This window comes from Cygnus olor, chromosome 14 (assembly GCF_009769625.2).
Source record: "Cygnus olor isolate bCygOlo1 chromosome 14, bCygOlo1.pri.v2, whole genome shotgun sequence".
NCBI classification, from domain to species: Eukaryota; Metazoa; Chordata; class Aves; order Anseriformes; family Anatidae; genus Cygnus; species Cygnus olor.
The window spans coordinates 3,839,203-3,858,988 of NC_049182.1; the positions used below are offsets into that span (position 1 = coordinate 3,839,203).

The 19,786-nt window shown below is 40.9% G+C and overlaps 1 protein-coding gene across 1 annotated transcript in view; it reads left to right on the forward strand.

The window, feature by feature from the left end:
- SMAD5 (SMAD family member 5) overlaps positions 1 to 19,786 on the forward strand; it is an 82,736-nt gene that overhangs the window by 32,180 nt on the left and 30,770 nt on the right. The window contains exons 2-4 of the mRNA XM_040573225.1: positions 8,009 to 8,115; positions 8,638 to 8,721; positions 9,053 to 9,661. The gene's annotated coding sequence lies outside the window, so the exon portion shown is untranslated. The remainder of the gene's footprint in view (positions 1 to 8,008; positions 8,116 to 8,637; positions 8,722 to 9,052; positions 9,662 to 19,786) is intronic.

Sequence of the window (19,786 nt, forward strand, 5' to 3'; positions counted from 1 at the left end):
TTTTTTTCCTTCTCTATTCACAAACCACTAAAATTGTTATGAGTGTAACTCATGGGGCCTACCTGCTCTTCTAAGAAAACAGCAGGTAACCCACCGGAGAGCCCAGCCTGTGCCCTCGCATCTTTGGGTCACTGAGAAGAAGCTCAGCGCAGCCTCTTCTGCTGCCTCTGATCCCCTGGTGCCGGCAGAGCCCGCTCCGTGCCCTCCACAGATCGTTTCTTGCATCCCCTACAGTCCTCCCACCACCACCTCTTCCAGGGATTTCTCTGCAGGTTATTTGAAGATACTGCCACTCGAGTGAAAATATGACGATGAAGCACCTGTGTTTTGACTATACGCTGTCTTCTCCTGCTGGTTTTAATGTTCTCTGCATTCCCGTGTGATTACTTTTTCTGTGTTGCCTCTCTTTTATTGAGCTTGTGAATGCAAATCACTTCTGGGATGTTATTAATTTTCCTCCAGCTGATAAAACGTCTGCGAGGCAGGAGGAAGCACGAAGTCTGCTTTGTGTCCTTTGAGTTCTTTGAGCCAGCAGTTTTACCCTGCAGTTTACAGTTATTCCTGCAATAAATGGGTCCGTAAAAGAGTTGCTGATTTATATTTAAAAAAATAGGCAGAAAAAAACCTCAAAATTCTGAGAAAATTGAGACAAAGGGAAGTTTTTTTTTTTTTCTTTTTTCTTTCCCCAAGACCACATAACTGCTGAAAGAACAAGAAGCTGTTGACTTTGGGCTGTTAAATTTACTGAATCACTTCTGCAAAACCCAGGCACTACGTGGTATCCTTAAAAGGCCAGTCTACATTCATGATGCAGAGCTTTCCAATTTTTTTTTTTTCAAATTTGCCATCATGTCGTAGAAACCTTGTTATAGCTCACTATGGATTTTAAGCAGAAGGTTCCTTTCAATGCATCCCATTATAGTAAATCAATGAAAATTGAACATAAGGACAGAGCCAAAATGTTTTACTGCTTATTTAAAATTTCTTGCTATAATTTTGGTGCAATTGCTTTAGTTTACGCAGCTCGCTACACAGCTGAATCCATACAGCCATCTATTTTAACTGATCCTGAATTTTTTTCTGCTGGGTCAATAGGAAAATATTGTGTTACCATTCTTAGGATATATTCTTAGCTAATGGTGAAAAAATATTTCCAACCCAGGTCAAGTCATAAGGGAAATGCTGTTAATGAACTTTGTCTTTAGGACTTGTAAATCAACAGAGGACTACAGAGGTTTAGAGAGAGGGTTCTCATCTTTCCCTTTAGTGAGGGCTGTCTTAGTCCAGTTCGCTCCCATACTTTTAGAAGTGCAATGGACTGATTAAAGTATTTTTTTTCGCTCTGCATTTTATTTTAGGAATAGAGGATGGGATTTGAAGCTTGACTTTGCCATGCACGTAAGTCCCCTGGTATCTGTTGTACGAGCCAGAGTGCAGCTGACATGGTGCGTGGGCTGGGAAGCAGGGCTTCGGTTTCAGCATGGGGACACGAGTCTGCAGATCCCGGGAGGGGATCATGCGGTGGGCACAGCCTGGGACTTCTGGCGAGGCACGAGCCAGCACACTGCTACGGTCTCTGTACTTCACATCCCGCCTTTTACAACACAGCCACGTTTTGCTCAGCATCCTGCTGCTGTGGGTGCCGAGTGAAATGAAGGGTCTGGCGCAGAGCGCTTGAACGTGGCCAGGTCTGGCTTTGCTGAGCAGCCCCTGGACGTGCTGCTCTGTTCACACCAGGGGTAGCATCAAAGCGAGCAGTCACAGCCGGGCAGCTCCGGCCTTTCCTTGGATGTCAGCAGGAACTGATGGGACTGCGTGCGCAGTGAACTCCTTTCCTTTGCAGGAGGTTAGCCCAAGATGCTGCGGAGGGGCCACCCTTTGTTCCAGGCAGAAAGCTGGTGTAGGACCCGCTTCCTGGAGACAGGGAGGAAGGAAACCCTAAGGAAGGAAGACTAACAACGCTCTGAGTCACGACCTGATTCTCAGCCTGCCTCCGGCAGCACGTGTCCTGCTCACCATCAGTGGGGTTTAGGGCAAAGCTACAGCAGATGCTCCTGATTGGGCCCTTTGAAGTACCGCGAAGAAATTGCTCCTATGTTTTCAACTTAATGTTCTAGAATTTAGTGTGTAACCTGTTTTTAAAGGTGGTCCTCTAGGGAACATATATTGTCATGGCCTATTCAAGAAATTTTACCTATGAGCATGGGTCAGCACATAGGGGAACACAACAGAGGCTGTGTTACTGTTGATATGTCGTCCCAGTTTGATGTACCATCTGGCTTGGTGGCTTTGGCCAGCCCCAGAGAGATCCCAAAAGTAAACCCAAAGGAGAGCTGTGGTGAGTCAGAAGGACACTGCCAGACTGAGAAGATACTGCAGAGTTTTTTTGCCTTGCATTTATCTTGTGAGTACAGAAAATCCTTCCGTCACTGACGTTCTTGTCTTAAAAAGCTGAGGAACAGTTGGGAATACTCAGTGACTTCTAGCTTGAACTGCACTGTGAGGAGCAATGTGAGCAGAGAAATGCCCTTTCCTCTTCTCCCATGCTGATGCTATACATCCTTGACCTCAGTCACAGTCCCTTCCAAGCAGCACTCCTCACTGCAGCTAAACGACCTTCACACATTTGATACTGAAAAAGATAGTTTGGCTGTTTCATGAAAATGAACTTATCAGAGATGTGCATTACCAGGGGCTTGGTGCAGTTATTCAGCTGAATGTAGGAATGAGATGAGTTCTAGCAACACAATAAAAAAGCAAATCTGACATTTTGTGGTGTTGGAAAAGCAGTTGCTGTTGACAAGGCTCTGAAGACAACTATCTGTGAAAAGGGTCAAATGAACACAAACTTCGTGGGCTTTGACCCTGGTTCTCCCTTTGCTCTGCTTATGTAAATTCTGACAGATTCAGTCTTCAAATAAATCACGGAAGAGACAAAATTGTCAAAGTCTGAGACACCAATACCCAGGAGAAAACAACAGAAACTTCTGAAAACAAGGGCAGTAAAACACTGAATGAAGGTACAAACTTTTTTGCTGAGATTTGTCTCTCCAGCCTCAGATCCATGGAATAAGTTTGATAACTTAATACAGAGATGTTCTTGTTTGTTACTTCTTTCCAATCTTTCATGGTCATTTGAAAATTAAAACAGATCCTCCTCCTCCAGACAGTCAAGTACAGTGAAAGCAGCTTGTTACAAAACATGGCTAAGAATGTTTAAATAGAAATATGTAGAAATGTACAATAAAGAAGGAACTATTCATGATGCATCACTACTCTGACAGGCTGTGAAGTTATTTCACCCTTCAACACAAGTGCTAAAACATAATGGAATCCCTACTGAGTGTTTTCATGCCTACCAGAACATAAAAAAAAGCATGACAAAATGTCCAGTGTGCCCCTAACTATTAGCTTGGCTGAGTAAGGAGGCCAATAGAAAACAGTGGCACTGTGGGAAATATTTGTGGTGAGGGAAGGAAACAATAACTGAAAGTGATAAAAATGTATGATTCTCGCACAACCATGCATCGGCTAGGGAAACACACTGTGCCCCTTGCTGTGAAAGACAACCTGCAGACACAGCATCAGTACAGGCTATGCTTTTTTCTCTCTTTTTCTCTCTGCTGCCATAAAGAAATGTAAAAGCCAGATTTTAAAAAGGCTTCCAGTTGGGAAAGGAGGCTGCTTCTGGTCCTTTTGGTTACAAAAAGGTCCATTCAGCTTGCAAGCAAAGCTATGAGAGAGATACTTGGAATGCACCATTTCAATCTGTTCTTTTTGCTTCCAGTTTAACTGAGAACATGAAACAGGCACAGATGTAGTATTGCAGTGTGTGAAAATGGGGCACTGAATGGTGCATTAATATGAGGCTGGATTCTGCTGTCATTAATCAGGCCCTGTTCAGAAAGAACGAACAAGACTTCAGCCAAAAAAAAAAAAATTATATACATATATGTATACTTGGCCTTTAATATATAAGAATGACAGTTAAATAACACTGAATTCACTGAACTTGATGAACTCAAGGTGATTGTTCGGGTACACATCAATGGTGAGCTGGCTGTAAATGACAATTTGTTCCAAAGAAGCTTTTAACTTTTACTGCCTTTTTCTCTGATTTGCAGTGCAGATAGAAAACACTTCTGAGGCCGTGCATCCTATTTGATGTTTAAACGTGAAGAACCTAAGAAGAATTATCCTGAATTATTGCTGCTTACAGCAAGGAAGTGAACTTTTATGGAGGTCCAAAAGCCCTTCTGTACTCAGAGGCTGGGATGGTTTCACTTTGTTTTCCCTTAGCCCTGATGTAGCTTCATAACCACCCGGTGGGAAGCGATGCTTACGGTGTTGTAAAACTGGTGGAAATAACAGGATTATCTTTGCCTAACCACAGGGTTTTCCATGTCAGGAATTCGAACATCCTGAAATCATTCTGCCCCCAGACATTTTTTTTTTTTCCTTCTGGAAGAAAGGACTAAATAATATGTTTCAGGCCTATGCATGGCCTTATGCTCTTCTCAGTGCGAAGCTTGCAAAAGGAAGAGGAAAGGAAAAAAGGCACGCTGAGGAACCTGTCAGCCAGAAGCCAGGCCTCCACGAACCCAAACCAGTATTTCTTCAACTCAGAAAAAGGTATTTGCCAGTCAGGTGAAGGGGAAGGCCTGGAAAAGCCATTCCATTCAACGTTTTTACTGTCTGTAAGTTCTGAGCAACCAGGAACAGCACAGACATTTTGTAATTTGAGGGAAAACCCCGAGTGCTTGTCGCAAGCTGCTCCTAGTCTCCTTTCACTACCAGTCCTCCATGCTTCCTCCAACAGTGAGGGCTGCAGGAGAGGAAGGCCGGGCTCCCCACTTCCCCTGGCTAGCCAGGCCTGTGGTACAAGATGGCGCCTGTGGTACAAGGTGGCGCCTGTGGTACAAGATGGCGCCTGTGGTACAAGGTGGCGCCTGTAGTACAAGATGGTGCCTGTGGTACAAGATGGCGCCTGTGGTACAAGATGGTGCCTGTGGTACAAGATGGCGCCTGCGGTACAAGATGGCGCCTACAGTACAAGATGGTGCCTGTGGTACAAGATGGTGCCTGCGGTACAAGATGGCGCCCGCAGCCCAGCCTGCCCTGCTGGGCCTGCTCCTGGCTGCGTGTGGCACCCACGGCACCCGCTCCTATCCACGGCCGCCTTCAGCTATTGTAACCATGAGCTGATCCAGTTTCTCAGATCTCCACATTGGTCGTGAAAGACTTAAAGCTTTTGTCTAAACTTTTGGTTTTGGTAGTATCAGGCCTCCTTCCTAAAGTTCTCCTAATAGCCGTTCGGCATTGTTGTTTTTCCGCTAAGAATATTTTTTCTTGTATATGAAAATAATTGCAGTAATGCTCGAAAGATAAAAATGTAAGTATGCTACATAAATTCAATTTATTATTATTATTTTTTTTTATACGAAGCCTCCATTAACACCACTTTTTGTAGTAGTGACTGCATGGAAAGCAGACAATTCAGTTTTGCTGGATTTGCTTTCGGTCTGATTCCATAAACATTAAAGGTATTAGCAAATCCTGAAAATCTTTTATTTCAGCTTAATTGAAGTAACTGATACAACATAATATAATTTATTTCCTTTCAAATTGAATGGTGGAAAATTGGCATTATTTTATGCCGGTTCTCAAATTGTGTCAGGAATATTCTAGCCAGTGGTGTAAGTTGGTTTATGTTCAAATTTTGCAATTATTCTTTTACTTCTTTTTAAAACGGTCACTTTGCTGGTGAACAGATCATACGTTAATGAAGTTTGAAAGGTCTTTTTTGAGCAATGTAAGACTTAATAAGACCATAATTTTGCATTTTACTGCTTCGGTGGGGAAAAGGTGTTAATTAAGAGTACCATGGCACAGAAAACTGCTTTTTGGCTCTGCCTACAAACTGGCTTATTCTTCTTATAAATAATCAGTCCCACTTAATTACCAGACCATATTGTATTTACTAGCTACAGTCAAGCGTTCCCAGACCTCATAGTTTTAAGTCTGTGAAACACTTGAATATTATGATCTCACCTCATGATACAGAATCTCTCTATTCAAGTTTATACATGACGTGGAAAGTCTCCGGGATGTACTCTGAGGTGTAAAATTAGTGTAATTCCACTGGAATGAAAGAGACGTGCCAATTTATATCAAGTGAAGCTATGGCCCACAATGTCTCAAAGACATTTGCTTTTGTCTAGCAAACAGCAAACAACATTCTTCATTTTAATGGAAAATAATGGTTAAGTCTGCCCTTGCTAATGTACAGAAGCAGATCAAAGATGGTACAACCTCAGCTTGTGAGGCAGTATTTCGCTAGCAGACAATTAATATGATAGTATCAGGGAAATGAAAATCTATTCCATGCCTAGGTGTTTCCCCTCATGGACTGCAAAACTACTGGGTTTATCATTTTCTGTCTTTAGGCAAAAAAGGTAACTCTTATTTGCATGTTTGTCAGTTTGCGCTTGAGAGTACGAGATTTACTGAAAAACAAGCTCAGCGAGCTAAATGAAATGCCAATGGTCTTATTATCTTGAGAGAGCAAACCACTTAAGCCCATGATTAAAATGAAGGTAATTGAATTTAAGTGTGCAGTAAAGTAAAGCATAGAAATAAATACTTTGCTGAATAAAAAAGAGATTATTCTCACACTTAAATGTAAGCACTAATAACTATTTTGCTAAAATTGAGGTTTGTAGCTTTCTCTCTGCTGTTCCAACTATCCCATTAATAAAAACTGGCACTAATTTCAGAGCTTTTCTAGGAAATTTGTATCACAGAATGAAGATCAAGGTGTTGCTTATACAATAAATTGGCAGAGTAGATTTGCAAGAGGAAAACATTAAAATCTGGGTGTGATTATGTATGTATCAGAAAGGCAGAAGAAGAACTTATTTCAAGTTTGTGTGGCTTTCTCAGAAACATGTCCTTGGTAAAAGAGAACGATAACACCTACTTGTTCTATGAAATCTCCAAAAGGCCGGTGTTCAGGGTAACTTCAGTGCAACTGCAGCTGCTGTGTTTTTACACCCGAGAACCTCTGTACCAAATTGGTGTTTGGATTTTTTTTTTTTTTACTGCAAGCTTAGGGAAGGAAAATGGATAAATGGAAAAGTTCAGCTGCAATCCCATCACAAACTGCAATCACAGTCACAACAAAATATTTAGATATGACTTTTCCATTAAATGTTCCTCATTTCTTCTCTGATTTTAAAAGCTTTTTTTTTTTTTTTTTTTTTTTTCCCATTATAAAACTTTTCAAATGCCAAATGATTCTCTTCCTTGCCACCATTTTGCCTTCAAAGAAAACAAAAAAAGCCAGGTTTTGCTCCTGTTGAGCATGAAGTTAGGTTCCCTAGCACTGAGCGGAAACTTCTTTCTTATTACATGGCTTTGGTATCACTGGAAGAGAGATGGACCAGAGGCACATTTGAAAACATAATATTCTTTGTTGTACACAATGTTATAGGTTGGACTGTTGTGCTGAGGCGAATGAGATGAGGTTTAACAAGGCCCAGTGCCGGGTCCTGCACTTTGGCCACAACAACCCCATGCAGCGCTACAGGCTTGGGGCAGAGTGGCTAGAAGGCTGTGAAAAGGAAAATGATCGGGGGGTGCTGATCGATGCTCAGCTGAACATGAGCTGGCAGTGTGCCCAAGTGGCCAAGAAGGCCAATGCCATCCTGGCCTGTATCAGGAATAGTGTAGACAGCAGGAGCAGGGAGGTGATTGTCTCCCTGTACTCAGCTCTGGTGAGGCTGTACCTCGAGTGCTGTGTTCAGTTTTGGGCCCCTCACTACAAGCAACAGAGGACGCCCAGAGGAAGACTGTAAGGGCAGGGCAGGCAGTAATGTCACAGAATACTCTCCCAGCACTTAGGGACCTAGGAACTTAGCAACCTAGGAACTTCCAGAGCCAGAGGTTGGTGTCTTGTATTTATTTTTTTAATTTTTTTTTTTTTTTCCAACGACTTTGTTATCCACAGATTGCCTTACTCCCTTCCCAAGCTCACTCACGAATAGGTTGAGCTGGACCAATATGTGCACTTGTGCCTGTGAAACTCCACCTCCCTCTGCTGTCAACAGTAACCAGGTATTAGCTTCGTTTTCTTTCAGTAGTTATACCTTCTTGGGAGATTATTACCTCCTTTCCCCTGGTAGATTTTCTTCCCTGAGAACGGTGGGAGACATTGTCAAGGGTTTTTTAGAAATCCAAGTAGAATGCAAGGAAATATCTGCCTCACATGCTGGCTGAATCCTTCAAAGAACTCCAGCAGTGATCTGCAAGGTCTAGCTTTCTTTTGCCATGCTCATCCTTCTCCGTGAATGCCTTACGGGAGTGTCTGAACCTTCCTGTCTGCTCTTGGCTCCAGTGTTGCCAGATAACTGGAGCTCTGCAAGGGAACAAAACCCGTGGGAGGTAGACACAAAGTTTCTTAAGAATCAGTTTGAGAGGACTGAGCTGATAATTTAGACACAACCCCAGTTATCTTCATGAAGACCAATGGCTAATGATTAGGCATAATCATAATAATCTCCTTAAATAATAAATGCTTTGAGTCTGCAAGCACCTAATCACAAGAATTTTATCTTCTGCTTTCCGTGATTCTTCTAGGATGTGCAGCTGTCAGACTGTTCCTATTAACTGGACTTTGAAACCTCTACGTGCTCTGCTGTCAACACGACTTCTGTAGTGTCTGTAAGTTCACAGAGTGACCTATCTTTTGCAGACTTACATTTTAAAATATTTCTCATTCTATTTTTGCCATCTTTATGTATACATGTTGAGTGGTAAAATGCAAATTTAGAAGGCCTGGTATGAGGATCATTCATACTTTATAATGGTATTTTTTATATGGAAAGGGCCATTATCCTAATTAAGCTGGCCCAATTTGAGGCGCGGGTGTATTCACTTGTGCATACACATACAATCTAATGCATTAAATGCATATAGATCTATTCACATGTATTACACACTATATATACATTTAATGCATCCAGACTGTGTGTATGTCATGCTTTTTGCGCAGAGCGACCTAATGCAAAGCGCACTGCGATGACTATCGCTCCCGTTTGGCACACAGAGAAGACTGTGCTGGATAAATTATTCACCAAAAACCATCAGCCAGGCTGGCCACGGGCACGATTTACACCGGCAAAGTGCTTTTGATACGGATTGCGTGAGAGACACGGCACAAAAGATGGCTGCATTGCAGTGGACCGAGGAGCGTTACTCCAGGATGAAGGCAGGAAGCAAAAATAGCCTTGCCACGCCGCTATCGCAGAAAGTTTCTAAAGCGGGAATGTGAATTCCTTGCCCTGCATGCACGCAGCCTGCGGCTGCTCAGCTCCACGCCTCTGCCCCAGCTCAGCACCAGCTCCAGCTCAGCACCAGCCGCAGCCCAGCCCGTTCCCCAGCCCCAGCTCAGCACCAGCTCAGCACCAGCCCCAGCCCAGCCCCATCCCCAGCCCCAGCTCAGCACCAGCTCAGCACCAGCCCCAGCTCAGCCCCTGCCCGGCGCCGCCCCTCTCCTCGCTGCCGCCAGGATGAGCGCACGGCAGAGGGCTGGCCGTCGCTTGCAAGGGAGCTGGAGCGAAAGGGAAGGGGCAGAAAATGGAGCGGCAGTAATGTCCTGAAGGTAAAGTTATGCTCAGTTGTTGTTGTCTTTTTTTCTTTTTTTTTTTTTTTTTTCCTCGTCCCGAGCCTGCCTCTCGCTTGGTTTGTTTCGAGCAGAGGGAAGGAGACTTGCTGAGAAGGCGTCACTTTATAAAAGTTTGCATATTTTGCTGAGTTTTTTTTTTTTTTTTTTTTTTTTTTTAAGGGGGGGTTGTACTATTCGTAATGCAACTGTGCGATGTGGCCAAGATCTAAATATACGGCTGTGAAAACAACCCCTGAGATAGCGACACCGATAGCAGAGGCTATTGTTTAACTTTTGGGATTCCGATTAAATCCTGAAATGTTAAATATTTATTTAATGCGTACGGAGATCGGGAATTCTCGCTAGCTACACTAATGGAGTCAGAACAGGCAGCGAGGTTTTTTGCCTACTCCCCTCCCAAATCTAAATGGGGACTTCCAGATCTAAGAGCAGGGACTTTGTGCCAATGCTCAGACTGGAATATGAACATTAAAGGACAAAACGCTTTAGCTTTGTTTTAGGAGTTTTATTTCAGTTGGTTAAGCAAACTATCGCACTTTTTCCCATTTCTCCAGCTCAATCCAAACATAACATTCCAAAGGCTAAAATCTGGTACAAAATAAAACCTACTTAGTAGCAGCTGAAGTTACATTCACAGTCTAAAAATGATCTGAAAGTGCCTCGAGAGTCCTAAATGTCATGTCTGCTAACGCTCCTGCCGTGGCCTATGTACTGCTGCAATCCTCTGAAGTGGTTACCTGTCCAAGAGTCAGGAACAGACGATAAGAAGCCAGCAGACAGAAAGCCAAAGAGACACTAAAAGCTAAAGAACAGGGTTCTTCATGATGTTACATTGCAGCAGTTAGCTTTCTTAAATGTTAATACATTTTCCCTCAGAGATGCTTCTTGGCTCAGTGTTTGTTGTTTTTTTTCTCTGTACTATTTTGTACATTGTCACGAGTACATAAGATCAGTTTAGCGTATGAAGGCTCTCTAAATTTTGGCTGGAGTTTCAATGAACTCACAGGGAAGGCAGGTGTGGGGTGATAAACTTCAGGCTCTGTGAGTTCACATCTCACTCAAGCATTTTACTCAAAGCGAACACTGTCCTAGAGTCAAAGTATGGTTAAAGTTATAGTTTGTCCAGAGAAGGGCAACGAAGCTGGTGGAGTCACCGTCCCTGGAGGTCTTTAAAAGACGTTTAGATGTAGAGCTTAGTGGTATGGTTTAGTGGAGGACTTGTTAGTGTTAGGTCAGAGGTTGGACTAGGTGATGTTAGAGGTCTCTTCCAACCTAAATGATTCTGTGATTCTGTCATTCCCAAGCTGTGTTGAATTGTAATTAAGGTTGTGAACTACTTTAGTGACAGTGCCTCACATGGGGCCCATCTCAGCAGTTGGAGCAAAAGGTTTATGACCTTCTAATTTTTCCTTTACCATGTGAAATATGAAGGTGTTGGGATAATAACAGTAATGCCAACATTTCAGATTTGCAAAAAATGTAAGCAAAATTGAAAATATATCCTTTGCCTTTTGATTTTCCTCCTTTTATTTCCTTTCCAAACATATGTCATAGGGCAGTGCTTAAAGAGTGGACGAAATCCCATCAGTGGTAAAACCCTGAATGAAAAATAACATTTGACTATTACTATGAGAAAGTAGAAATTTCCTCATCTTATTGGCTTCTCCCACAAGTTTTAATTTCTGTTTCAGAAAATGACCCAGTTCCCTTTCCTCTTTTTATTTATTTATTTATTTTTAAATAAGACTTCTGTGGAAATGGTTTTATTGTGAACAGAAGCAAATAACTTGCATCATGCTGTCCCAAACTACACCATACTACTGCCCCAAAACACTTTAATTTTATGATAGGTATTATTATGCTTGTATATGCAGATCTTGATACTGTAAAGGAAATTATTAAAGCCAACTATTTGGTCATGAGGATTGAAAAAAAATTTGTTTCCCAAGTGTGCCACAAAATTTAAATACGAGTTGTAAAGGCCCGGTGTGGTTTAACTTGAGGACTTTGGTGAAAATACACCTAATGCACCCAGAAGGTCAAGTCCTGTCAGCTCCGCCATGGGAAAGCTTTGGTAGTCTGTATTGCCATCACTAATTGCTTTGTGTTGTGAAATCCTCGGGTGATAACGTGTTGTTAGAAAGTTGTCTTATGAGTAATTAAGCTTAGGTCTAGCTATTATAACCTGATTTGTTACTCATACACTAGAGTCATCGGCTGTGTTTTCTCTCAAGATGCAGATAAAGCTCAGTGTCCTCTTCGCTGGTCTAAGGCAAAAGTGCCTGCATAATGAATGGAGAGATTTTAACTATAGGTAGGTTCAGGCACATGTAGCGGGAAGCATTATCTTTAACACAATAGGTACAATTATTGTATTTCAAATTTCAATCATTTGTATTTCAAATTGTTCCTTTTTCCTTTTCCTTTCCTTTCTTTTATTAAGAGGGAATGATGTGGGATGTGTACCTTTCTTCAATTAAAGTTTAAAATACTGTTTTTACTCATAAGTAAGGTTTTTTTTTTTTTTTTTTTTTTAATCTCTCTTTGAGAGTGTTTCTGTTTATTGTATCCAAGCTTCTCCATAGAGTGGGTGTAACCAGGAGAAGAATTTGGCCCATAATGTGAGCTAAATTTTCAGCGCTTCCACTATTTAGAGCTCTGCTGTGTTAAAAATAGCTTCCCTGTGGTTTTGGCCATGGAGCCACAAATACAACTTTTCAGTGCAGAGTTATTGTGGATGTTGGTCCCAACTATTGCTACAAGAAATGGAATTCCAGCTCACGACTGTGTCAACAGATGGTTGTATTGAATGTGAGGTTGTGTGTTAGATCTTCTCACTGTCCCAAACAGAGAATGCGTCCCACCCAAATGCCAATCACATTCAAAGGGAGCATGCTCCCAAGGAAGCACTTGGCCTTGGGAGTGAAAAGCCCTGGGAAAAACTGAGCCCATGCTGGCAATAAATTGGAAGAATGTACACAGAAGGCTCCGAGGGTGGCTAACCGTGCAGGATGTTAAACAGGTGCTAGGGAAGTGAGTAAATCTTTAAGAAGAAAACAACACAATTTTGTTCGTGAGTAATTTTGAGCATAGTTTACACAAAAGAAAAAAGCTCGCAGTGACGTATGATGTATCTTCCTGCTGCCTACAGGTTTTTGATGCGGTTGCTACAGCCAGCTTTCAGGAGGTGGGGGCTACCTTCCCTCTGAGCTTAGCAGTGGGTGACAGACTCCAGAAAGTGTTCTTGCAATCTGAGGTCATGTTCTGGAAATGGTTGAAAATCACCAATTTAGAAGAATGCCGGTGAGAGTACTGTATGTCCATGTACCGCTGAAGCAATAGTGAATGCAAGCCGGGAGGCAGTCTAGAAAACTAGCAACAGTGGAGGAAAATTCAAAGGAACTATGCCATTTTAAATTCTTTTATTTATCGTTTCCTCTGTGAAGCAGTGTATTACTTCACGTTAATCAGCTGGAATTTTTTTTCCATTCCTCCAGGAAGGTTCCGCCTCCCGTTCTGCAAAGCAGATCCAATTTAGCAGTACTTTGCCCTGACCAGATGCTATGCACAAGTTTCAGTGGTCGAGGGTTCACACTCTGATATGGACTTTGCAACAGGCCTCAGTGTTCTCTTCTATTCATTGCTTATGCGTTTACTCTTCCTGCATTGTCCTCTCACCCTTCTTAGGACTTTGACTTTTTTGTCTGTTCTTTTGACATTTATTGGTTGGATTGCGTGTTCAGTTTTGCACCTTTAGTTGACTCTCAAATCTGTTAAACTAGATATACCATCCCTAATATATTTACATTTTTCTTCTCTAGTGTGAAAAGACAATGTTGATTTAAACTAAAAAAACCTTTACACAATGTCTTTAGTTCAAACATCTTCATAGATGTAGCAGCACTCAGCAGTTTGATCTCATTTATTCGTTCAGTCTAGTAAAAAAAAAAAGCCGGCAGCTTTTTTTCTTGGAAGTATACCTTTAGCTTGTCTTTCCCTCCCCTGACCTACAATTTCATGTTGAGGTCCTGTATCTATAGCTTCAGGAAACAAGAGTAATCCTTCTCACCCCTTCTCTGCAGTGCTGTGTGAGTTGGGCAATGTAAGATTTCCAGAAGCGTGGCTGTAACAATACTAGGGAACTCAGTGGCTGGGAGCCAGCGAGTGTAAGTTCACAGTAGCCCACACCACCAAAGGCCCTGCAGATAAACACTTTTAATACATTTCCTCCAGACACTAAGCAATTTTTTTTCATTTGGATTTAACTTTCTTACATGTGTGATGTAATGTACACAACATTTGTGTTGCTTTCTTGTTGTGAGGCAGCCACGTACCATCTATTGTGTTTGTTCTCAGCATGCTGTAAATTGTGGGGCTATTTAAGAGGACCAAATGGCCAGAGTGAATGCCACCTCCCTTTCCACTGGCTGAACTCTGCTCAGACATAACCCTCTTGTTCTGCCTCAAAAATATACGTAAAAGTATGTATAGTATGTTAGCCCCTCCTTAGCCTTTCCCACCCTGAAAATTTTCAAATAGGGATGGCATGTTCCCCTCTCCACTGCCAAGAAAAAAAAAAAATTCACAGTATTTCCCCCTTCCCCCATTTCTTCTCAGCACACAGCTGTGAGAGTCTAACTTTCAGGAGCTATCCTATCTGTTTCCCCCGATTTTGTTTTGAAGCTGGATTTCGTTTAAATATCCAAGTCATCTTTCACACTGCAGGATTTTTTTGACATAGTTTTAAAGTGGCCTTGCAAATGTTTAATGTGGGTAGAGACATGGTAATTGTTTATATATATATATATATATATATGTTCTTTTTATCCTATTATTTTGCATGTATTTTTTTTTTTAATAAAAACCTCCCCCAGCAATTTAGAAAGTTGATAGGGAATTAAGTTGAACAATGCAGTCATTTTAGAAGTCACAGGAAGGCCAAAGTTTCATAATAAAGCTACCTTTTTTTTTTTTTTTCAAAACTATTTCCTTATAATTCAAACAATCTATTTAATTTTCACACCATTCATTTCTAACCAAACAAAAAATCTCATTAAAAAATGTAGAGATCGTATTCAAAATCTAGTGAGAAAATCAAAATAATGTAATTTAAGATACTTGTTGAACTTCATAGTTGCTTCTCAACCATGCAAGGCCTGATACAAAGCAGCGGTAATTTTTCTGTTGATTGTTTTGCACTTTGATCAGCCTGTAAGGTTATAGCTAGTCCAACATAAACATGCACAGCAGCTCAGGTTTTATGAGAAGACAATCTTCTGTCTTCATTGGTATTAGACTGTGTGCAAAGGAATGTGAAACAGGTAGTTGTACTTTACTTGACTTTACAAGGCCGGAGCAAATGTATAAACACGTGCAGTTGTCTCTGCAGAATCTGAGCACGCTATTATAATTAAAATGTTTAAGTAGAAAGTTAGCTAGTTGTTTTTCCTTAGATTATCAGAGTTACATGTCTGTATTTTGAAAAATGTACATTTGCCAATGCTAAAAGAAGACGGATGGATTCATGAGTTATGAAATTCATGAATTTCCCAAATTCATGTAGTCACATGATTTCCAGAAACTATGTGCAGGATGCCTCAAGTCTACTTGCTGCAACCCTGTTTTTGAGGTTTGTATGTTACTAGAGTACACCAACTTCTGTCGACTACATACAGCTTTGTATGTAGTCGACAGAAGTGTACGTGGTGTTAATTTTTTTGTGACCTTAAGCATAAACAGACTTGAATCATGAGATAGCAGATGTAATTTACTTTATCCTTTACTCTGTCCCATTGACTAGAACCAGGTAACTTGTCTTTTGCAGTTGGTCATTTGCCATTTAACATTAGACAAAGAATTAGTCTGTGGCAGAATGATGAAAAAGAGGAAAACTATTTTTCAGTTGGTAGATTATATTTGTTATTACTCTACTCCAAAATAGTCTGTATATTGTGCTTAAGATTATCACTGCTTTCTAAGGAGTAGTGTGTTGTGAGCAGACATGCCTAACTTGCCTGTATTTTTAAACTGGGAACTTTGCACAACTTAGAGTTTTGGAAAACTTGGAGTTTTCCCGTAAGCTTGCATGCACACCTGCAGAGTTCCTCATAAACTCTAAAACCTCTGCAGGAGGAAGAACATCAGAGCTCTGTCTCGTAGCTTCACTTGACAACATACAACTGTTTTGTAACTTCTTAATAAGAGAACATTTTGTTTTGTAGAGACATGATGGCTGGCACATGAACAACACCTCAAATGCTGCTGCCAATTTGTTGTTTGTTACTTGGTTTATTAATTAAGTTACACAAAAGATTTGGAAAAAGACCAACAGCCTTCAACAGCCTTTTTTTTTTTTTTTTGGTCCCATATTTTGGACTGCCTGGCCAAAGCAGAACAATTGCTGGTGCAGAGATACACAGAAGTCCCCAAAGGCGGTTAGGGCGGTTAGCTCTGTTCTTTGACTGAATTATACCAAACCCATGCACCTTCACTGTTTGTCATGAACTTTAGTAGGGATATCCTTCCTGTTGGTCTATTAATTGACCTCTGTATAGATCTGATCAGAGTACACTGGTGCTAAAAACTTCTGTTTACATCAAAAGCCACATGGTTTTCAGCCAGAAAAAAAAAATAATATTCAAAGCTCAAACTTATTTAAAATTGAAACCAGTTTGGCTCACTGGCTATTTTCCCCATTTCTACAAACTTTACCTCACTTTTTTTCTTATTCTTTTTTTTTTTTTTTTTCTGGAGTTAATTTACACAAAGAAGGGGTTTCATGTTCTTTCTTTCTGGCTTAATTATATAAAATATAATGTGTGTATATACATTTATATATATATGTATATAAAATTCCTTTACATTTGCCTGTTTCTAGTAATTTTTTTTGGAAGGAAGGATTTTAATAGCAAGATTCGGTTGGCATGCCGTAAGCTGTGGCTACACCAGGTTTTTAATGGCTCAGAACTGGTGTAGTTACACGTCCTGCAACAGAAATACAGATTTGTATGCAAAGAATCGGTTTGCCTAGTATATCCTTCCCATATGCTATTTTTGCCAGGGGAAGTAACTTTTCTCTAGAAATTTCCGTAGTGGATCAGGCAACCATTCAGCTAAGTTCAGCAGTGTGTCTGAAGAGGCCTCAGGTAGGCCTCAGGCACCTTTGGGTTCTGAAGTAGTCTTCCTGTAGAAAAAGTTTCCTCTTAAAATCATTTTGAGGACTGAAGCGTAAAATACTTTCCCCTCATTGTGGATATTTTCATTAAGAATATGAAGCTAAGTTTCTCCGTGCCATCAGTTTGGGCCTCACCAGTGCTTTGTGGTGAGCAATGCCACCTGCTTAGGAGCCGGGACAGCAGCACTAGGCTTGGTTAGGCCTTCATGGAGGCCTCTCATGTATTTCATCTGTCATGAGGAAAACAAAACTTTGCCAGTCCTTCCTCATGATGAGAGGCATTAACAACTCATTTTTATTGTTGATTTTAATGAAGTTTGTGTGTTCTTCAGTTACGGCTGAAATACTGGCTTTTGGAGTTCCCAATATCTGTTGCCTGTTGAGGGGATATTCAAACATGGAAATGTTGTAACTTCAAGTCATGGTGCTGAACTCGGTTCTTCTTTAATTTACCCTCGTATTCACTGATTTACATAGTTAATAATGACAAGAAATGAACAATTAGGCTGCAGCGTGCTTGATCAAGGTCAGGCATTGTTGTGGCTTCTTGGAGGTGGCATTGGCCAGGCACCTCTCTGAAATGAGTTTCTCTGCCATCCAACAAGTGGCTGTGAGGAAGCGGTGGCCATTTCCATGTAATGCGGCAAGGACAGTTTGTCTCATTGGGTATTTTCCCCATTTCTACAAATTTTACCTTGCTTTTTTTTTTTTTTAATTATTTTATTTTACTTTTTTTTTTTTTTTTTTAGTGGTTTTAATTTACACGAATAAATAAGTGGTTTAATTATATATAATACAGTATATATGTATATATATAATTCTTCTACATTTCCCTGTTTCTAGGTGGTTTTTTTTTTTTTTTTGGAAGGAAGAATTTTAATAGCAAGATTCGGTTGGCATGCCGTAAGCTGTGGCTACACCAGGTTTTTAATGGCTCAGAACTGGTGTAGTTACACGTCCTGCAACAGAAATACAGATTTGTATGCAAAGAATCGGTTTGCCTAGTATATCCTTCCCATATGCTATTTTTGCCAGGGGAAGTAACTTTTCTCTAGAAATTTCCGTAGTGGATCAGGCAACCATTCAGCTAAGTTCAGCAGTGTGTCTGAAAAGGCCTCAGGTAGGCCTCAGGCACCTTTGGGTTCTGAAGTAGTCTTCCTGTACAAAAAGTTTCCTCTTAAAATCATTTTGAGGACTGAAGCGTAAAATACTTTCCCCTCATTGTGGATATTTTCATTAAGAATATGAAGCTAAGTTTCTCCGTGCCATCAGTTTGGGCCTCACCAGTGCTTTGTGGTGAGCAATGCCACCTGCTTAGGAGCTGGGACAGCAGCACTAGGCTTGGTTAGGCCTTCATTGGGCCTGTAAACTGTCTCATCTCTCATGAGGGAAAAAAGACTTTGCCAGTCCTTCCTTTCAATGAGAGGCATTAACAACTGATTTTTATTGTTGATTTTAATGGAAGTATGCGTGTTCTTCAGTTACGGCTGAAATACTGGCTTTTGGAGTTCCCAATGTCTGTTGCTTATTGAGGGGATATTCAAACATGGAAATGTTGTAACTTCAAGTCATGGTGCTGAACTCGGTTCTTCTTTAATTTACCCTCGTATTCACTGATTTACATAGTTAATAATGACAAGAAATGAACAATTAGGCTGCAGCGTGCTTGATCAAGGTCAGGCATTGTTGTGGCTTCTTGGAGGTGGCATTGGCCAGGCACCTCTCTGAAATGAGTTTCTCTGCCATCCAACAAGTGGCTGTGAGGAAGCGGTGGCCATTTCCATGTAATGCGGCAAGGACAATTTGTCTCATTGGGTATTTTCCCCATTTCTACAAACTTTACCTTGCTTTTTCTTTCTTGTTTTTTTTTTTTTTTTTAATTATTTTATTTTACTTATTTTTTTTTTTTAACTGGAGTTAATTTACACGAATAAATAAGTGGTTTATTTATATAAAATACAGTATATATGTATATATATAATTCTTCTACATTTCCCTGTTTCTAGGTGTTTTTTTTTTTTTGTTTTTTTTTTTTTTTGAAGGAAGAATTTTAATAGCAAGATTCGGTTGGCATGCCGTAAGCTGTGGCTACACCAGGTTTTTAATGGCTCAGAACTGGTGTAGTTACACGTCCTGCAACAGAAATACAGATTTGTATGCAAAGAATCGGTTTGCCTAGTATATCCTTCCCATATGCTATTTTTGCCAGGGGAAGTAACTTTTCTCTAGAAATTTCCGTAGTGGATCAGGCAACCATTCAGCTAAGTTCAGCAGTGTGTCTGAAGAGGCCTCAGGTAGGCCTCAGGCACCTTTGGGTTCTGAAGTAGTCTTCCTGTAGAAAAAGTTTCCTCTTAAAATCATTTTGAGGACTGAAGCGTAAAATACTTTCCCCTCATTGTGGATATTTTCATTAAGAATATGAAGCTAAGTTTCTCCGTGCCATCAGTTTGGGCCTCACCAGTGCTTTGTGGTGAGCAATGCCACCTGCTTAGGAGCCGGGACAGCAGCACTAGGCTTGGTTAGGCCTTCATGGAGGCCTCTCATGTATTTCATCTGTCATGAGGAAAACAAAACTTTGCCAGTCCTTCCTCATGATGAGAGGCATTAACAACTCATTTTTATTGTTGATTTTAATGAAGTTTGTGTGTTCTTCAGTTACGGCTGAAATACTGGCTTTTGGAGTTCCCAATATCTGTTGCCTGTTGAGGGGATATTCAAACATGGAAATGTTGTAACTTCAAGTCATGGTGCTGAACTCGGTTCTTCTTTAATTTACCCTCGTATTCACTGATTTACATAGTTAATAATGACAAGAAATGAACAATTAGGCTGCAGCGTGCTTGATCAAGGTCAGGCATTGTTGTGGCTTCTTGGAGGTGGCATTGGCCAGGCACCTCTCTGAAATGAGTTTCTCTGCCATCCAACAA